The sequence below is a fragment of the Eretmochelys imbricata genome, chromosome 14, assembly GCF_965152235.1.
Source record: "Eretmochelys imbricata isolate rEreImb1 chromosome 14, rEreImb1.hap1, whole genome shotgun sequence".
Taxonomy (NCBI): domain Eukaryota; kingdom Metazoa; phylum Chordata; order Testudines; family Cheloniidae; genus Eretmochelys; species Eretmochelys imbricata.
This window is the reverse complement of record NC_135585.1, coordinates 43,357,542-43,375,287: the sequence shown is the minus strand read 5'-3', so window position 1 is coordinate 43,375,287 and position 17,746 is coordinate 43,357,542. Positions and strand designations below refer to the sequence as shown.

At 60.6% G+C, this 17,746-nt stretch overlaps 1 pseudogene; it reads right to left on the bottom strand.

Moving 5' to 3' along the window:
• Positions 1 to 435: 435 nt before the first annotated feature.
• On the bottom strand, positions 436 to 14,597 carry LOC144274092 (von Willebrand factor A domain-containing protein 5A-like; annotated as a pseudogene).
• Between the last annotated feature and the right edge of the window lie 3,149 nt (positions 14,598 to 17,746).

Here is a 17,746-nt window from a genome sequence, read left to right as displayed (position 1 = left end):
GACTAGGTTGACACTGGATGGCTCATGCAGGGCGAGGTCAGTGCAGCCACCTCTGGGGTGGGGGCCAGGGGCTGTTTACAGAGGGACCCCTCAGTCATTTGTAAAATGCGAAGAGATGTGCAACATTGATGCAGGCGATCCCGAGGACTCCCCCACAACGCAGAGAGGAGGCGGTGGCTGTGAGCAGCGTGGGGGTTACTCAAGAGTGGGTCAGAGTGGGGTGGAGCTGGGGGGCAGCCCTCGCTCCTCTTCAGCCAGTGGGAGGCAGATGCATCCGAACTGGTGGCAGAGATGGGATCCCAGCTGGGGGTTTGCTCCAGGCTGGGCACAGGCTGCCCAGGTGGGTCTGAACCCAATGTCCCCTGCTGGCCCTCGGGCTCCCAGATGGACGCCCAGGGTAGTATGGGGAGTGGGTGCGGGGATCCTGGAGGGGGCTCAGAGCCCGAAGATGGCAGGGCCAACGCTGCAGCCCAGCAGGGCGTTGGCGGCTTCCAGGCACTCGCTCAGCCAGGCCCCTGAAATGAGAGGGGAGCACTGGAGAGACACCAGCCCGGGGAACGAGGGGAGGGCCTGGGGGCAAAGGGAACAGAGCTCACAGCACGTGCGGGACTGGTGTGGGGGTTGGGAAGCTGGGAAGTAAAGGTGCTGGGAGGGGGGCATGGAAACCCTGAAAGGGTGCTGGGATTGGGATGGGGAGAGGCTGGGGATGGGGGATCTCGAGGGCTGGGCTTTGGGGCCCTGGGGGGCAGGAATCTCAGGAATGGGGACCCATGGGGCACAGGCTCTCAGGGCCCTGAAGGGGGCTGGGCTATAGGACATGGGGGGCAGGCTCATGGCTCTGGGCCGTGAGGATGGAGGTTCCTGGGGCCCAGGCTCAGGGGCCCCATGGGGCAGGGACTCTCAGGGTTGAGACCTTGGACACTGTCCCTGCCCCCCACCCACCAGGACCCCTCTCACCTGCTCAGTCCTGTACCCAGACCACAGCCCTGGCCTCCAGCAGCTCGACTCATCACGCTACCCCACGGCCCAGTCGTGTAGCCAGACCATGGCCAGCACCGTGGCCCAGATGCTGGGGGTCACGTCCTGTGGGGGGCAGGATAGAGACAGCCTGAGTCAGCGCCCAGCCTGGCCCCCTCCCCTGACCTCCATCCCTCACCCAGCCCTCCCCCTTCCCTAGGGACCCCCTACTCCATCCCCCCACCCCGACTCGGAGGGTTCCTATAGCCCCCGCTCCAGCACCGTGGACCCTCTACCCAGATGCCCAGTGCCATGTCCAGGGAGTAGAGAGATGGCCTGAGACAGGGCCCAACTTGGGCGCCTCCATCTGGCCCTGGGCCCCCATGATCCAATGCTCCGACCCTGTTAGGGGGTTCCCAGCCCCCCGATCTGGGCCCGTCTCGCCCACTGGGCTCCAGGTTCAGGGGTCCTTTAATCCAGTCTCCCTCAGACTCCCCCCCGAATGGGTCGCCCCTAATCTCATCTGGGAGCAGAGAACAGGCCCAATCAATGGCACCTGCCCCAGATCTCTCCCCTCTCCTCTGCACCCCCGCTCACCGCACTGGGTATCCTCCCCCTGGCGTCGGTCTCGCTCACCCCCAGCACAGCAGCCAGCCAGGGGTCCAGGTTCCACAAGACGTCGGCATTTTGCAGAGACACCAGCCTCAGCAAGGGAGACTCCTCCGGTGCCCGCTCTGGGGAGAGACACAGGGAGATGGGGCTGGCACAGGGTTGTGGGTACAGAACAGCGACATGGCCTGTCCAGGCTGGGGGACAGCCAACAGCCTTAACGGTCACCCTCTGTGTGGCCTTAACTCTGTCCCTCTATGGGTGTCCTTAACCTGCTCTTCTGCACCGTTAACCCCACCACAGTCATCCTTAACTCTGCCCCTTCTTGCACCCATGGGATGACAATTAACTTTCAATCCAAGATGGGCACCCAACTCCCTGTGACTGTTCCTGCCCAGGCATTAATTCCACAACCCCACGGTGTTTCTCAAACACAGTCTGTCCCTGGGACTATCCCCCACTACAACCTGCGATACAGACCTATGGCCGGAGAGAGACACGAGAGTCTAAAGGGGTAGCGGGGGATGGGATGTTACAGAGTTTATATGATATTATAGCCATGCATGGGCCAGGGTTACGGGGCAGAGTTAAAGTTATCTGGGCTACAGTCACTTTGTATTTCCAGACTCTCCAAATGCAGGTTTTAAGGTAACTTTAAAATTTCTGCCTTTCGTGGGTTTCTTCGTTTATAAACCAGAAGGTGCCAAGAAAGACTTTTGCCCCTGAACTCGCCTGTACAAACCTCCAAGCTCAGACCCAGCTTCACAAGGTTTTTTTGCCTGGGAATTTCCCTCTGGCTTTATTTCAGAGAAAACTGCTCAGAGACATTCCTATTACGAAAAACTACTGATCCCCGCCCCACACACACCCCCTTAGCTCACTGACACAAACTCACACCCCAAATTCCACCTTCACAGAGTTTTTTGCCTGGGGGTTTCCTTATTTTTTTATTCATTTTCTTTCGAGATAATTTGCTTCACAACACTAAAAAAAACAGCCAAGAATTCCCCCTCCCTCAGCGACACAAAGGTTTTTCACCCAGGAATTTCCTTCGTTTTCTATGTCGTTTTTAAAGACTTGCACAGCTCCGTGACCTTCGGGGCATATGGGTCTCTAACCCGATGAAGCGTCACCCTGGCGTTTGCCCACCCCCGGAGTCCTGACTCCCAGCCCCCTTCACCGTTCTGGGGTGCCGTCTCCGGTGGGGCCCCCTGATTGCAGGACTGTCTGCCCTTGTGTTGGGCCCCCCCGGCTGAGCTTTGGGAGGCCACGGAGCCAGGACAGGCGCTTGCGAGGGAGGAGATGGCCGGCGCTGGACTTTGGGAGCTGCAGGCATGCGGGGCAGAGGTACTCACGTGCCGCAGCCAAGTCACGGGACAAGCGCCCGAAGACGCTGCGCTGGTTCGGTTCGTCCAGGCGCACTCCGCTCGCCGGCCGCTCGCAGATGGGGTCTATGGAGACCCAGTCTATCACCTCCATATAGTCCATGATGAAATCGAAATTTAGCGAGTAGATGGACAGACACAGAGACAGACGGACACGAAAACAGACCCAGAGAAGCAAAGGGAGGGAAGAGAATTCCGTCCCCCCCCAGACACTTAGAGCCAACACACCGCTGGGACCCTTCCTCCATACCCCCCAGCCCCTTTCCCCGAGCTGGGACCCCCCCACACCCAGCCCCATCCTCCTCTCCCCGCAGCTCCATCACAGCCAGGATCTCCCAGCTCTTGCCCCTTCCCCCCTGGCTGTGACCCCCAGATCCAGTCCCCACAGCCCCATTCTTCTCCCCCCAGCCAGGACGCCTCCTCCAGCCGCAGGGGATGCAGGGGTGGGTGCTGCACTCCATGGATGAGGGCACAATGCTGGGGGGCGAGAGGCCCCTACTAGCCAGGTCTGCTCATGACAGCAATGTGCCCGCCCCTCCTGTCCCTGCATCTGCCCGGGTCGGTCTGTCTGTCTGACTGGCTCTGTTTCTCTCTCTGCGTCTCTCCGTCCTGTCCCCGTCTGGGTCTGTCGGCTGATTCTCGGTCTCTGTCCCTGTCTGACTCTGGGTCTCCGCATGCCTGTCTACTTGTGTCTGTCTGTCTGGCACAGACCCCTCTCTTCCGGCTGGGGTGGGGGGCGGTGCTACTCCCCGTCTCACCATGCTAGTGCCCCTGCTCTCCCCATGTCCCGGAGGTATGGGGATTGGGGTCGCCGTCACCCTGGAGCAGGGAGGGGGCAGCACAGCCCCCGGGAGTCAGGGGGGCAGGGAGAGGGGCAAAGGGACATTACCCCATAAACATGATGCCCCCTGCATGCCCCTTCTGGGTCCCCCCCTCTTACACTGGGATCCCCCTGTGCTGGGATCCCTCCCTGGCGCCAGGTTCCCCCCACCTCCCCATACCGCCCCCAGTGCAAGGTTCCCCCTCCCACCCGAGTTCCCCCCACATGCTGAGTCCTCCCCTGGCGCCAGGAGCCCCAGCTGCTTTGGGGGTTACCTGCCAGCGGGACATCCCACCTCACCAGCTGCCCCCGCTCCATGTCCACCCCCACGTAGGCCGTGAGGGAGCAGACGATCCCCGAGCTCAGGCTGGCCTCCAGTGCCCGGCGCGCGTCCCCCTCCGACCCCGCGCCCACAGCCCACTCCAGCAGCAGCGACTTGGCGGCCAGCCGATGAACGGGCAGCCTGTGCCAGGGAGAGAGATTCACGGGGTCAGCCCTGGACACCTGGGTTCTAGCCGCTACGGAGAGGGGAGCAGGGTCTAGCTGGATGGGGGTGGGTGGGTGCCAGGACTCCTGGGTTCTATCCTGGCCCCGGGAAGGGAGTGGGGTCTAGTGGTCACAGAAGGGGGGCTGGTCCCATCCTGTCTCTGTTCTGCTGGGGTGAGGACGTGGGGGGGCAGGACCCAGCTGCCTGGGGTGGGGGATGGGAGCCAGGGGAGCATTGCTGTCACCTGTCTCCATCCTGTGGCTGCAGGGAGAACTGCGACGTCTTCTAGTAGGTCTGGTCCTGGATGTGATACTGCAGGGTGATGCCCCCCATGGGAATGTCTGGGGGCTGTGGGGAAAGAAAGGTGGTCAGAGGTAGAATGCAAGGGGGGAGAAGATGCCCTGGGACCCCTCAGACCCAGCTTACAGAACAAAGGGGGCAAATACACCCAATGAACACCACTTGGGGGGCTGGCTTAGTAAGCCCAATGGCCGTCATTAGGGTCCAGAGATAACAATCCCCATTGAGCTCAATGGGGCTGGGGCAGCTCAGAGACTTCCAGCCCAGTGGCTATCATTAGAGATCAGAGTTATCGATCCCCACCGAGGTCTCGTCTACACTACATACCTTGGTAGAACTACATCGCTCAGGGGCATGAAAAATCCACACCCATGAGTGGCGTAGTTACACGGACCTTAGCCCCCTGTGCAGACGGTGCTACGTTGGCAAGAAAGCTTCTCCCGTCGGCTTAGAGCGTCTTCACCAGATGTGCTACAGCGGTGCAGCTGCACCGATGAAAACTTATAGTGTAGACCTGCCCTGAGATCAATGCAGCCAGGCTGGTACAGAGACCTGCCGCCCAATGGCCATCATTAGGGGTCAGATTTAACAATTCCAACACAGATCAATGGGGCTGCGGTAACACAGAGATCCCTGGCCCAATGGCCATCGTTAGGGGTCAGAGTGAACTCTCCCCATTCAGAACAATGGGGCTGGGGTAGCTCGGGGAGCTCCAGCCAATGGCCATCATTAGAGGCCAGAGTTATCGCCCAGGAGGGGACTGTGGGGCTCCTGCCTCAGTCACTGACCCCGAGCCCTGGGGGCACCCCAGTTCGGGGGACCTCGCTCTCCCACCTGGGGCTGCCCGCGGAGCTGGGCGTAGACAAGGCACCGCTGCCCAGCAAAGATCACCTCGGGGTCCCAGTGCAGCAGCTCCGCCTGGATCCCAGGGGGCAGATCCCAGCTCAGTGAGATCCCGGTCACTGCCAGCTGCAGGGCCCACTTCAGAGACTGCGGCACCTGGCGGGGAACCGGCACACACATGGTGGGCCAGGACACCTGGGTCCTGTCACCAGCTCTGGAGGGGAGTGGGGTCTAGTAGGCTAGAGTGGGGGAGCTGGGAGCCAGGATTGCTGGGTTCTCACCTTGGGCTGCATGCGGTCCTGTCCGGTGATGAACTTGGTGCTGCCCCCGACTGCCCGAACAATGTCTTTGATCAGAGCCGTGGAGGCTCTGTCCCCAATGCCGAAGGAGAAGCACCTGGGGGGGGGGGGGGGGGGCAGAGACCGGAGGGGGAGGGGCAGAGCTGGTGGGGCCCATCCAGTGCTGGGTGGGGGCAGGGCAGTTGGAGGGGGGCCAGTAGGGCTGGCTGGACTGGGGGGGGGCTACCCATGCTCGTGGGGCTGGGAGGCAGGGTGAGGCAAAGGGTTGGGCAGATGTTGGGCACTATGGTGGTGGGGGTCCACATGATGGCAATGCTAATGGGGGCAGGGCTGGGGGGGGGTTAGGCACCCCCAGTTACCTGTGGGTCCTCTGCGATTATGTCCTGGGTGTTCTCTACCTCCCCATCCGTAAACACGAACAGCTGAGCGGGGGAGAGACGCTGTCAGAGCCAGGGACCCCAACCTCCTCAGAGACACCCCCTCCCTGTTGGGAACGGGAGCAGCCCCTTGGAGAGTCTGCCCCACTGACCTTCCCAGAGACCCCCAGCCCCATCCCTCCCCTCCCAGACATCTCCCCTGAGGGGCTGACAGACGGGGACTGCTGACCTCCCCCATCTCTGTGACCCCCAACTCCGAGGCATGACCCCAAACCATCACCTGTTCACCGGCCCCTGGAGACAAGAACCCACCGACTGCTGTGGCCACTTTTCCAGGAGCTCCCTCCTGACCCCCCACCAGTGACTTCCCTGCCCCTCCCGGCTGTAGGGCACCCCCCAGAGCTGGGCACAGCACAAAGCGCTGCCCCTCCCAGCTCTATACAGAGGTACCTCCCCCCCGGGTTGCTACGTGCCACGCCCTGCTCACACCCCCAGGGGCAGTGGCCCCCCATCTGGCCCAGAGCCCCAGGCCCACTCCGAGCAACCCCTTGGCCCCGCTCGGCTGCCCCCCAGGGCCCCCAGCCCCTCTCCGATCCCCTCTCCCAGGGTCTCCCCCTTGAACAGCCTCTGAGGGGAGTGTGGGGGGGAAGGTGGGCAAAGAGGGGCCTGTAATGGCGTATGGCCCACAGCGACAGCTGGGAGCAAACACCCCATGGGCGGCAGCGGGGCACTGGGAGTGGGGGGGCGCTCAGAGTTATTGCAGAGAATCCTTCCCAGGGGGCTGGCTGGGGGGGGTCTTGCCCCCATCCTCCGGGCAAGCTGACCCCCACGTTTGGGGTGGGGAAGGGATTTTCCCCTGGCTCAGACTGGCAGAGACCCGAGGGGGTTGGTCTCCCTCAGCAGCCTGGGGCACTCACTGCTTTGAACCGGAGCAACTGGGGGAGTCGCTGTGATCTGAAGCCTGTAACTCAGGGTTTGGGGGTGCCGGTGACTCAGCCTGAGGGGTGGGGCTGTCCCCGGGGGGAGCGAGGAGCTGGTCTGATGAGATGGTCAGGACGGTCCCTTCTGTCCTGAAAGTCTGTGAGTCTGTCCCCGCAGGCCCGCATCCCTCTCTGAGACCCCCCCCATCACCCCTCGGCCCCACAATCACTCTCCAGGCCCGCCCCAGGATGCCCCTCCGGCTGGCCCCGGTGCCCCAGCACCTGGCGTGGGTGCCCGTCCCGGCAGGGGCTGCGGTAAACGGCTCGTAGCGGCTCCAAGATCTCGGTGCCCCCAGGTTAGCCTGGGGCAGCTGGAGGCGCTGCAGGGACTCGGCCTTGGTCTGCTGGGTATTCTCCACGCTCTGCCTGCGGGGGGCGCCGACAGGTCTGGGGCTGGGACAGCCGGAGCCAGGGACACCCTGCCCCCAGCCAGCCCTGCTCCCTCACCCACCGACACCCCTGTCCCCCAACCAGCCCTGCCCCCAACCCACCGACACCCCTGTCCCCTAACCAGCCCTGCCCCCTCACCCACCGACACCCCTGTCCCCCAACCAGCCCTGCCCCCAACCCACCGACACCCCTGTCCCCCAACCAGCCCTGCCCCCTCACCCACCGACACCCGTCCCCCAACCAGCCCTGCCCCCTCACCCACCGACACCCCTGTCCCCTAACCAGCCCTGCCCCCTCACCCACCGACACCCGTCCCCCAACCAGCCCTGCCCCCTCACCCACCGACACCCCTGTCCCCCAACCAGTCCTGCCCCCTCACCCACCGACACCCCTGTCCCCTAACCAGCCCTGCCCTGACTCCCAACCCACAGACACACCCCGTCCCCCAACCAGCCCTGCCCCCAACAAACAGACATGCCCTGACCCCCAACCCACAGACACACCCTGCCCCCTAACCAGCCCTGCCCCCTCACCCACCGACACCCCTGTCCCCTAACCAGCCCTGCCCCCTCACCCACCGACACCCCTGTCCCCTAACCAGCCCTGCCCTGACTCCCAACCCACAGACACACCCCGTCCCCTCACCAGCCCTGCCCCCAACCCACCGACACCCCTGTCCCCCAGCCAGCCCTGCCCCCAACAAACAGACATGCCCTGACCCCCAACCCACAGACACACCCTGCCCCCTAACCAGCCCTGCCCCCTCACCCACCGACACCCCTGTCCCCCAACCAGCCCTGCCCCCAACCCACAGACACACCCTGCCCCCTAACCAGCCCTGCCCCCTCACCCACCAACACCCCTGCCCCCTAACCAGCCCTGCCCGCAACAGACATGCCCTGACCCGCAACCCACTGACACCCCCTAACCAGCCCTGCCCCAAGCCCCAGACACCCCCTGCCCCCTAACCAGCCCTGCCCCCAACAGACAGACATGCCCTGCCCCCTAACCAGCCCTGTCCCCAACCCACCGACACCCCCTGCCCCCAACAAACAGACATGCCCTGACCCCAACCCACAGACACACCCTGCCCCCTAACTAAGAGACACCCTCTGTCCGCTAACCAGCCTTGCCCCCTAACCCAGACAGCCCCCTCCCTGCCCTTCGGACTCACGGGTAGAAGGATTCGAACTCAGACCCAAAGCCATAGATGTTGAAATAACAGCCCAGGGGCAAACTCTTCAACAGGAGGACCAGGGTCTCCTGGGGACAGACAGACGGATGGAGAGTCAGCCCCACGGGCCCAGCCAGCCTGGGCTGCTCCCCCGGCACGGCCCCACAGGCCCATCTAGCGCGTCCCTTAGTGCTGTTGATGCGCTGGCGAGACAGGTCTCTGCGTCCATGGGGCAGGCCGTGCTGCCGGAGCGGCCCAGCAGGAGGACGAACTCCCCGGCTGGCTCTGGGCCGGCACCACCTCGGGCACTCTGGGCAGCAGGGTCATCATCACGGCCAGGTCGCCCATCGGGAGCCTGCGGGGAGATGGGGGCCAGCCCCCAAACAGGGTGGGCATGGGGTCGAAACGCTGTGAGCCACCCCCTCAGAGCCCCATGACTGTCCCCAGAGACCCACCCCCACTGCTCTGTCCCTCCCCACCCCCTCTCCCCTTAAATCCCCCCCACCCCCGTACCCAGCCCCCCAGTGCCTGCTCTCCCATCCCCAGTTCTCCCCCATGCCTCCCAAACCTGCAGTGCTCCCCAGTGCCCGCCTGCTCCCAGACACCCCGTCCTGCCAACGCCAGCTCTGCCAAGATTTCCCGCTCCTGTCCCCCCACCCTCGCCTGCCTCCAGATTCCCCCAGCACCCACCTACAGCAGCCCTAGGACTCCCCATTCCCCCATCATCCCCCTCATTGCACCATGCCCCCCCCGATCCTATGTCACCGCTCAGCACCTACCTCACCCTCCCCAGATTCCCACCCTATGGATCCCCCTCTGCGCCCCCGCCCAGGGGTAGTAGGGTTCAGGATCCCCTCCCGCACCTGGCTCGGCTCCGGGCAGCCCGGCCTCCAGCACCGCGCTGGGTTTGGGTGGCTCCGTGTAATACACCAGCAGCTCCAACTCCCTGTCCCACGGGGGGGCCTGGGCCAGCGACACCTGGGGGCGACAGACACACAGTCACCTCCACACGGTTCCGGGGGGGGCAGGGTCCCGCTGGCTCTCGCGCCCGGCTCGGCACCCCCCAATGGAGACGGGGTGAGGGGCAGACCCTGGGAACGCTGGCTGGGCCCCCCGGGTTAGGTGGAGAAAAGAGAAGGAAAAACAACCCCAAAGGCCAACGTGGGAACTTGGCTTTTCCTGGTGAAAAATTGCAAAAGTTTGACATTTTGGGGGAGTCTAAATCTTTCCAATTTGGGGGTGACATTTTCCTGGTCCCCCCACCTCCATTTACTTCCATTGAGAAACAAGGAGAGGGAAAATCCCAGACACTAAAGACTTACAGAGCCCAGCGACTGCCAGGGATTTCATCCCCAAACTGGCAGATTTCTGGGAAATTCCCCAGATCCGTTGCTGTCACTGGATCCCCCACCCCCTCAATCACCCAAAGAGTCTGGCCCATGCTCCCCCTTTCGGGACCCACCCCGCCCTACACCACATCTCTCACCCCCGGGACCTTCCCCCCACCCACAGCCCCGTTCCCTGGAACCCACCCCTCAGCCCAGAACCCTCCCCCTGCCCCACCCCCAGCACCCTCCTCCCAGCAGGGATGGCTGGGACCCAGGTGTCCAGGTGAGCCCTTACCTGGGCAGTGGTTAGGTTCCCGGCTGTATAGCTCAGGGGGGTGAGGGGGCAGTTGGAGAGCACGTGGTCGATGCCGTGGGGCGACTGCAGCATGGCGCTTCGGCTCAGGGTGTAGGGCAGCTCCCCCTGGAGGACCCGTGGGACCTCCTGGGTGATGTTCTCCCCATCCCACCCTGCAGAGAGAGACACAGGGGTGAGGGCCAGGGGGCTCGGAGAGTGGGGGGAAGATGGGAGGTATGAGTTATTGGGGGGGTATTGGGCTTGGATATCAGGGGATTTTGGGATGGCTGGGGTGGGTCATATACCCTGGGGCGGGGACTGCAGACCCTGGGGGGGTGGGGCACACTTACCTCAGGGAAGACAGTAGTGGCCTATGGGGCATTATGGGGGCTATATGGGTCTTTCACTGTGGGGTACGTAGAAGGGGCTATGGAGGTTTCAGGGGGTACAGGCTGCGGGGTCACTCACAGTGGGGTGTGTAGCTGGGGTTCTGGAGGCTACGTGGTACAGGGAGCTATGCGGGATCTAGGGCACCTAAAGGTCTGGTCTCAACATGGGGTATGTAAAAGGGGTGCAGCATGGCTGGAAGCACGCAGCTGGGGTACAGGGGAGTATGGGGGGATCTGTGGGTCTCACCATGGGGCATGTGCGGGGTGGGCGGGGGTCTGTTGGTGTCACAGTGATGGGGGTAGGGGATCTGTGGGTCTCACCGGAGGGCACGGAGTGGGGACAGGGGGATCTGTGGGTCTCACAGTGGGGCATGTAGCAGAGGCGCAGGGGGATCTGTGGGTCTCACTGTGGGGCGTGTAGCGAGGGTGTAGCATGGTCGGTAGCACGTAGCGGGTGGCCCCGTCCCCGTACAGCTCCTGTGCCTGCCAGGAGAGACAAGGTCACCCCGAGATCCCTGTCCCCCAAGATCCCCTGCCCCCCCCAACCAGCACATCCCTGTACAGCTCATGCACCCGCTGGGAGAGATGGGGTCATCCCGAGATCCCTTCAGCCCGGTCCCCTCCTCTCTCCCCCCCGGGACCCTTGCCCCCAGCACCTACCTCTTCTCCTGGAGCTGGGCCTGGATCCAGGCCCCCTGCAGCCAGGCCTGGAAGGCGTCGACAGCCGCCTCGGCGTCCACGGGGAATTTGAACACAGACTCCACGGGCCCCGGCTCCTCGTTCCTGCAGAGCAACTGGCAGCCCATGTCCGCCACAAAGCCTCGGATCAACACCGACACCGAGCTGCAGTGCAGGGGCACTGGGGGGAGGGGGACATCAGCCACAGGCCCCCCACGGGCACCGGGGGGGAGGAGCCACGTCAGCCATGGGGCAACCCTCCCCCGCAGCCCTGACTCACCCGGCTCCTTGGAGCTGGTCAGGAGGCCGCAACTCATCATCTCGGCTCTGGGGTCGGGGATCTGTGTGAGGGGAAGGTTGGGGGGTGAGATACGGGGTTCCCATGGAATCTGATGGGCACAGGGTGCCCTGACACCCCCCCCCACACACACACACACACTCGGCGATGGCTCTGAGACCCCAGCCCCACCCCTCTGCTCAGCCAGGTCCTGTGGCAGGGAGTCCCACAGGCCCAAGCTCCTAAGATCAGAGTCACGGCTCTGCCGCAACTGCGCCAGCCCCCCGCAGGGAGGGGCAGGCAGGGACTGGGGTACAGCTGGCAGTTGGGGGATGGAGAGAGAAACATAGGGGGGTGTATGGGGATGGATGGACAGATGGAAGGAAGGAGAGGTGCAGGGGTCAGACAGACAGACGGAATGAAGGGGGATGGGGGACTCGTGCGTTAGAATGAGGGAGCTGGGAGCCAGGACTGCTGGGTTTTATCCCCAGCCCCTGGGGGGGCCCCTGGAACAGCGACAGGGGTTGCAGGGGACCCGGCTCGGTCACTGGGGGGTTGTTAACCCGGCTAGGCCTTTCTCCCCACTGTCGCCCTGCAGAGAAGCAGAGGTTTGTGGAGCAGGCTCCAGCTCCTGGCCATTCTTGGCAGGGACACGGCCCTGCTATTTACTCAGCTTTCACCCCAGGCTGGAGCAGTCGCCATAGACCCCCCGCCCCAACGGGGGTGAAATCCAGCCCTTGGCCGTGCCCAGGGGCTCCCGGCGTTCTTGCTCCACGCCCCCGAGCCGTTTGGCCTGGGCCTTGGATTTGCTGCCTTACGATGGGGTTAGAGGACGGCAGCCGGTTGATTTCTCCCGCAGCAGAAATCTGGCTCTGAGGCGCGCAGGGAGTCTCTGCGGAGGAGCGGGAGCTGAGGGTGGGATGGGGGCAAGGAACGCCAGAGCTGCCGTGAGCGAGAGGGGCTCCCAACCCCACTCTCCGAGCCTCGTTTCTGCTCGCCACCACTCCAGCCCCCTGGAGAATTCCCAGCTGGAAGGTGGGACGGGGAGACTGGGATCACCTGGGGGGTCGGGGGGGGGGGGGGAACGTAGGCAGATTTCTAGACAAACCTCCCGCCCGGCTTCACACATGGTCCAGGATGGAGAATCCACCCGAGCCCCCGGGGAGTTGGGCCAGCAGCTAATTCCACCCCTCCCCGCCAGACAGGTGAGCCTCCCTCCTCGCCTGAATTCATCTGCCTGCAACTCCCAGCCACAGGACAGGCCACGTTCCCCCCGCAGGTATTTACCGCCTCTCTGGGCTGCGCTCCCTAGGCTGGGAAAGGGCTGAGGCCAGGGCAGGGCTCCAGCGGGGCGCGGGGGCGGGTCGGCTGTTCCTGGCATTGAACTCTGATGCCTAATTCCCCGCCCGGAGGAAGGGAGTCGGCGTGAAACTTCGGCCGATTCACAGGCGGCGGCTCCTGCTGCAGCAGCTGCTTCTTGGGGTGCGGCGGAGCCGCAGGGCGGGGTGGGCGGGGGTGGGGAGCTCCGACCCCTCACGGGACCCAGCGGACCCCAGGAGCCTGTGGGGAGCAGGTCAGGGCCGGTGCCCCCCGGTGCAAAAGGGGAGGGCTGAGATTTGTGTCGTCACACCGGCCGGGCGCCACGGGGATGGCCCCTGGGAAACCCACGCAGGGAGAAGCGCGGAAAGGGAGGGTGGATCGGGGCAGGGGGCGGAGCAGAAACATTTCGGGGTCACCTCCCTCCAAACACCCCCAAACCCGCCCGGCACGCAGGGCCCCGCAGCCAGGGCGGGGAGACTCTGCAGGGGCGAAGCCCTGAGTCGGGGGATGGGCCCAGACCAGGGGGTGGGGGGCCCTGGACACGGAGGGGAAGGGGGGGCTGGGGCCAGGCCCCCCAGAGGAGGGGGCTCGACTGGGGCCCGATCCGCACCCCCGGTACCTTCTCCCTCGGTCTCTGAGCAGCGAAGCCCTGAGCCAGGCTGGGAGGGAGAGTGTCCCCACGAGCCCCGCCCCCCGCCAGGGAGCGTCTGCAAACACCTCACCCCCCACCCAACCCAGCCAGGGAGCGTCTGCAAACGCCTCACCCCCCCACCCAACCCAGCCAGGGAGCGTCTGCAAACGCCTCACCCCCCCACCCAACCCAGCCAGGGAGCGTCTGCAAACGCCTCACCCCCCCACCCAACCCAGCCAGGGAGCGTCTGCCAGCTCCCCGTCCCCAGCTTCTATAACCCAGGGACCGTCTGCACAGTTCAACGCCCCCCCAGCCGGGAGCCAGGGACTGTCTGCAAACTCTTCGCTCCACACATCCTGCTATGTCCCCGCATTGAACTGGGGCTGGGGAGAGGGGGTCTCCAAACTGCCCCTTGCTCCTTCCTGCCTCTTTATGGTGCAAAAAGCGGGGAGGATTGTGGATGCAAATGTTTCAACTCCAAGATACCCCTTTCCCATCAGGGTATTCACCCCACACTCTCCATCCAGGGGGCAGTGGTGGAAACGGGGGAGAACCCATCAGTCGACCCTCACACCGGTCTCTCAGTAGTGAGAAGGCATCCAAGAGCATGAGGAAGCTCTGCGGCATGTGGGGAAGGGAGTGGGGAGTTTTTCCACCCACTGCGTTTCCTCTGGGGTCTGTGCAGAGCCTTCTTTTAATGTCCCGCTGGATGGTGTTGGATCTGCCCCCCCAGCCCTGAGTCCTCTGTGGCTGGGAGCCCAGAGCTGGGGCAGAGAGAGCCCCCCCCTCCACACCCAGCCCCACACCCATGGGTCTCTGGCCTGGGGGGACTCATTGTAATGGGGAGGTAGGAGGTCAGTCTCCATGGCCCCTCCAGACCTCGCTCTCTCTGCTGAGGCTGCCAATGAGGTAGTGCCCAGGGGGATGGGGGCATCTTCTCCCCTACGGCCTGAGCTGGGACCCACCAAATGGACCCCACAAGCAGGCTTCAGCTGGGGTCGCTCTTCCACCCCCACGGAAGTGGCTCTGGACCGTAGCTGCTGCTGGGGCAGGTTCATAGGAGGCACCTGTGAACGGGGCAGCCTGACCCACCCAGGGGATGACACAGGGGGCACCCAGGGATCCCCCCTTCCTTGCAGTTCCAAACATCACAGTGTGAGAGGAGGGGGATCCCCACCCCCCACTCCCTGATACCCCCTCACCCTCGCTGCGAGTCTCTCAGCAAGGAGAGAAGAGGTTGTTACCTGCGGGGGACTCCGGCCTGGGGAGAATCTGGAGAGAGAAGGGAAGAGAAGAGAAGGGGTGAGAGCTCCAGGGAGGGGATGGGGGTGCAGAGGGATGGAGGGATGCTGGACGGGGGGATCTCCAGACAGACAGACAGAGGGATGCGGGCCGAGGGAGGTCACTTACCCAGCACAAGCAGAAGGAGAGTTCGTGCCATCCTGAGCTGGTTGCTCTGGGGTGGGAGCTGGGTTCTCAGCTCAGCCACCGCCCCGTCTGGGTGCAGGGAGGGGGACGGGCCCTTCCCCTCTGATGGAGACAGAGGAAGTCACAGCCTTAGGCGCAGTCACCGCTCAGCTCAGAGGGCCATTGCACTGTAACTGCAGTCCTCTTACTTTAAAGTGTAATGTGTATCCCTCTTTTGTATTTACATAGGGCTCATGTTGAAGGAGATTTTTGTCCACCACTCTGTTCCTGTGAGACACTAGGGCAAATTCTCCAAAGTCAAGTGAGTTACACCAGATGTGAATTTGGTCCAATGTCCCTTTGTAACATCAGTACCCAAGCTTGTATCCCAACTTGATAATAACTCCATAGGAAGGATAAATAAGTCTTTAATTTAAATACTCAGATCCTCAAACCATGAGCCTGGGATTTATATTGCATATTAGACAAAAAGCTCACAATAAAAATCATATTGTATGAGGTGATCAGGTCCCTCATTCACATTAATTGCTGTGTTTCTGTGTCTTGCTATCACTGTACACTGAGTTGAGTATGTTGTGAAATCAGTAACTTGAATTATTCTTTTATCCTTGTGAACCATCAAATGACATTGCCTGAATTGTTTCAGGTGCTCCGATGGTCCAGTGAAGCACAATCTAGAAATTCCATTTGAAACATCCATGTTTGCCAAGAGAAACCAAAGCTACCAGTAAAATTCTGTTCAAGTATCAGGGGAAATGAAGGTGTATTAACTGTATGGTGATCACAGTTAACAAAAATTATCTCTCTCTGTGTCCCCAGACACATCTATCTATCTAATCTAATTTATCGTACTACCTAGGTATTCCAACAATAAATATATTCAGACTAATCAAGTGCATAGTGTCTCACAAAAGTAGAATTCACAGAATAAACTAAATTGGTTGAGAATGATTTGTGGACTTAATCTTCCTTGTACATATCACTTTCATAATCTTTAACATTTTGAAACAGCCTCCACCAGGCCCAAAGTGATAGCTATCCACAAAAGCACCACATTTCGGTGGCATTTCATGATTCTAACACCTGTGAGTGCATGGAAACGTTAGAATTTACACTCATGAAACTCAATGGGCTCAAGATTCAATGGAAACATGGACACTGCTTATGTGAATCAGTGAGTGACCACTTACAATGATCTTTATGTGAATATTAGGTAAATCAGATGGCACAAAATCTTAACCAGTTCCATGTTATTTTATGAAGCGATATTAACTGTACATAACAGATCCTTATGTTTTAAGTACATTTGGTAGACTGGATACTAATCTACTGTAAATTGGCAGTTGAAGGTCTGGCCAAGACAGCAGGCAAGCCTCAAAGGGTTTGAATGTTGGGTTAAGATAAAATTCTGGACAATGTAAGGTGAAATCCTGGCCCCACTGAAATTAAGTTCTGTCGTTGACGTCAGTGTGGCTAGGATCTTCTTATGATTTTTAATGTCTGTCTCACAATATTTGTTGTTTTTCTTCAAATCTCAACTGCTTGAATCAACAGATCAGCTTTCATATTTTCTTTTACATAATCATTATCCCTCTCTCTTCGGTAGTTCTTTTCACCCATAGATCACAAAGCACTATATAAAGGAGGTGAGAATCATTATCCCCATTTTACAGATGTGGAAACTGAGGCACAGAGAGAAGCCATTTGTTAGGGGGCTTATTCCTTCACCCACTTACTTCCCTGGTCCTTCTCACATGAACAGAGAGCAACAATACCCGAAGTCCAAAGGTGCAAACAATTCGATGTTTATTGGGGTAAAGTTCCAGCAAGCATGATTCCAGTTTCCTTCCTTAGTGTCCCTCTTCCCAGCTCTGATACCAAAGAGCCTTAGACCTGTCTCCCTCTTCCATTCCTGCCGTTAGCCAAACATGATTCCAATTTCCCCATCCACAGTTCCCATTTCCCCCTGCCCACACACCCACCCACCCACCCACTCACTTCCTGATTGACTGCAGATTATACAGCCCCCTAACACCATTACTTGTCCAAAGTCATCCACCAAGCCAATGGCAGAGCCAGGAATAGAACTAAGAAAAGGAGGACTTGTGGCACCTTAGAGACTAACCAATTTATTTGAGCATAAGCTTTCGTGAGCTACAGCTCACTTCATTCTCCTAGTCGCAGTCCAGTCCTCTTGCCACCAGGGCACACTCATGGTTACAGAGAAAAGCATAAAAACATGAAGTGCACCCTACAGACTCAAAAACCAGACAGCAAATCAAAAGAACCCAACATTTATTATTTAAAGCCAATCTCATGATTTCTAATGACGTCTCCTCTCCTTGCTGAGATGCTCGCAGCGAGGGTGAGGGGGTATCAGGGAGTGGGGGGGGGTGGGGATCCCCCTCCACTCACACTGTGATTTTAAAGGTGAATCAGGACTAAGATTCTGGATTCAGTTTTGACATCATCAAAATTTTGTAAGCTATTCTCACATATTTTCAGTCCAAACCAGCAGAATCCGTGTGAAATCAATCTTTCCAAAATTTTGGAATGCCCGTGTACTAAAAACAAAGAAAAAAAGAAGCCTACAAAAATACCCATCTGGGTTTTTACCCAGTCTGGAACTGGAACCGGAACTTTATTCTGAATCCCCTTCAAAATCCACTGGGGTCTTGATTTGAGGTTCCTGTGGGTTTATCTTACCTTGGTTTGGAAGGGTTAAATTTTTATCAGTAAATGTCGGGAAATGCCAGTTTCGCCACGCAGAACGTCAACC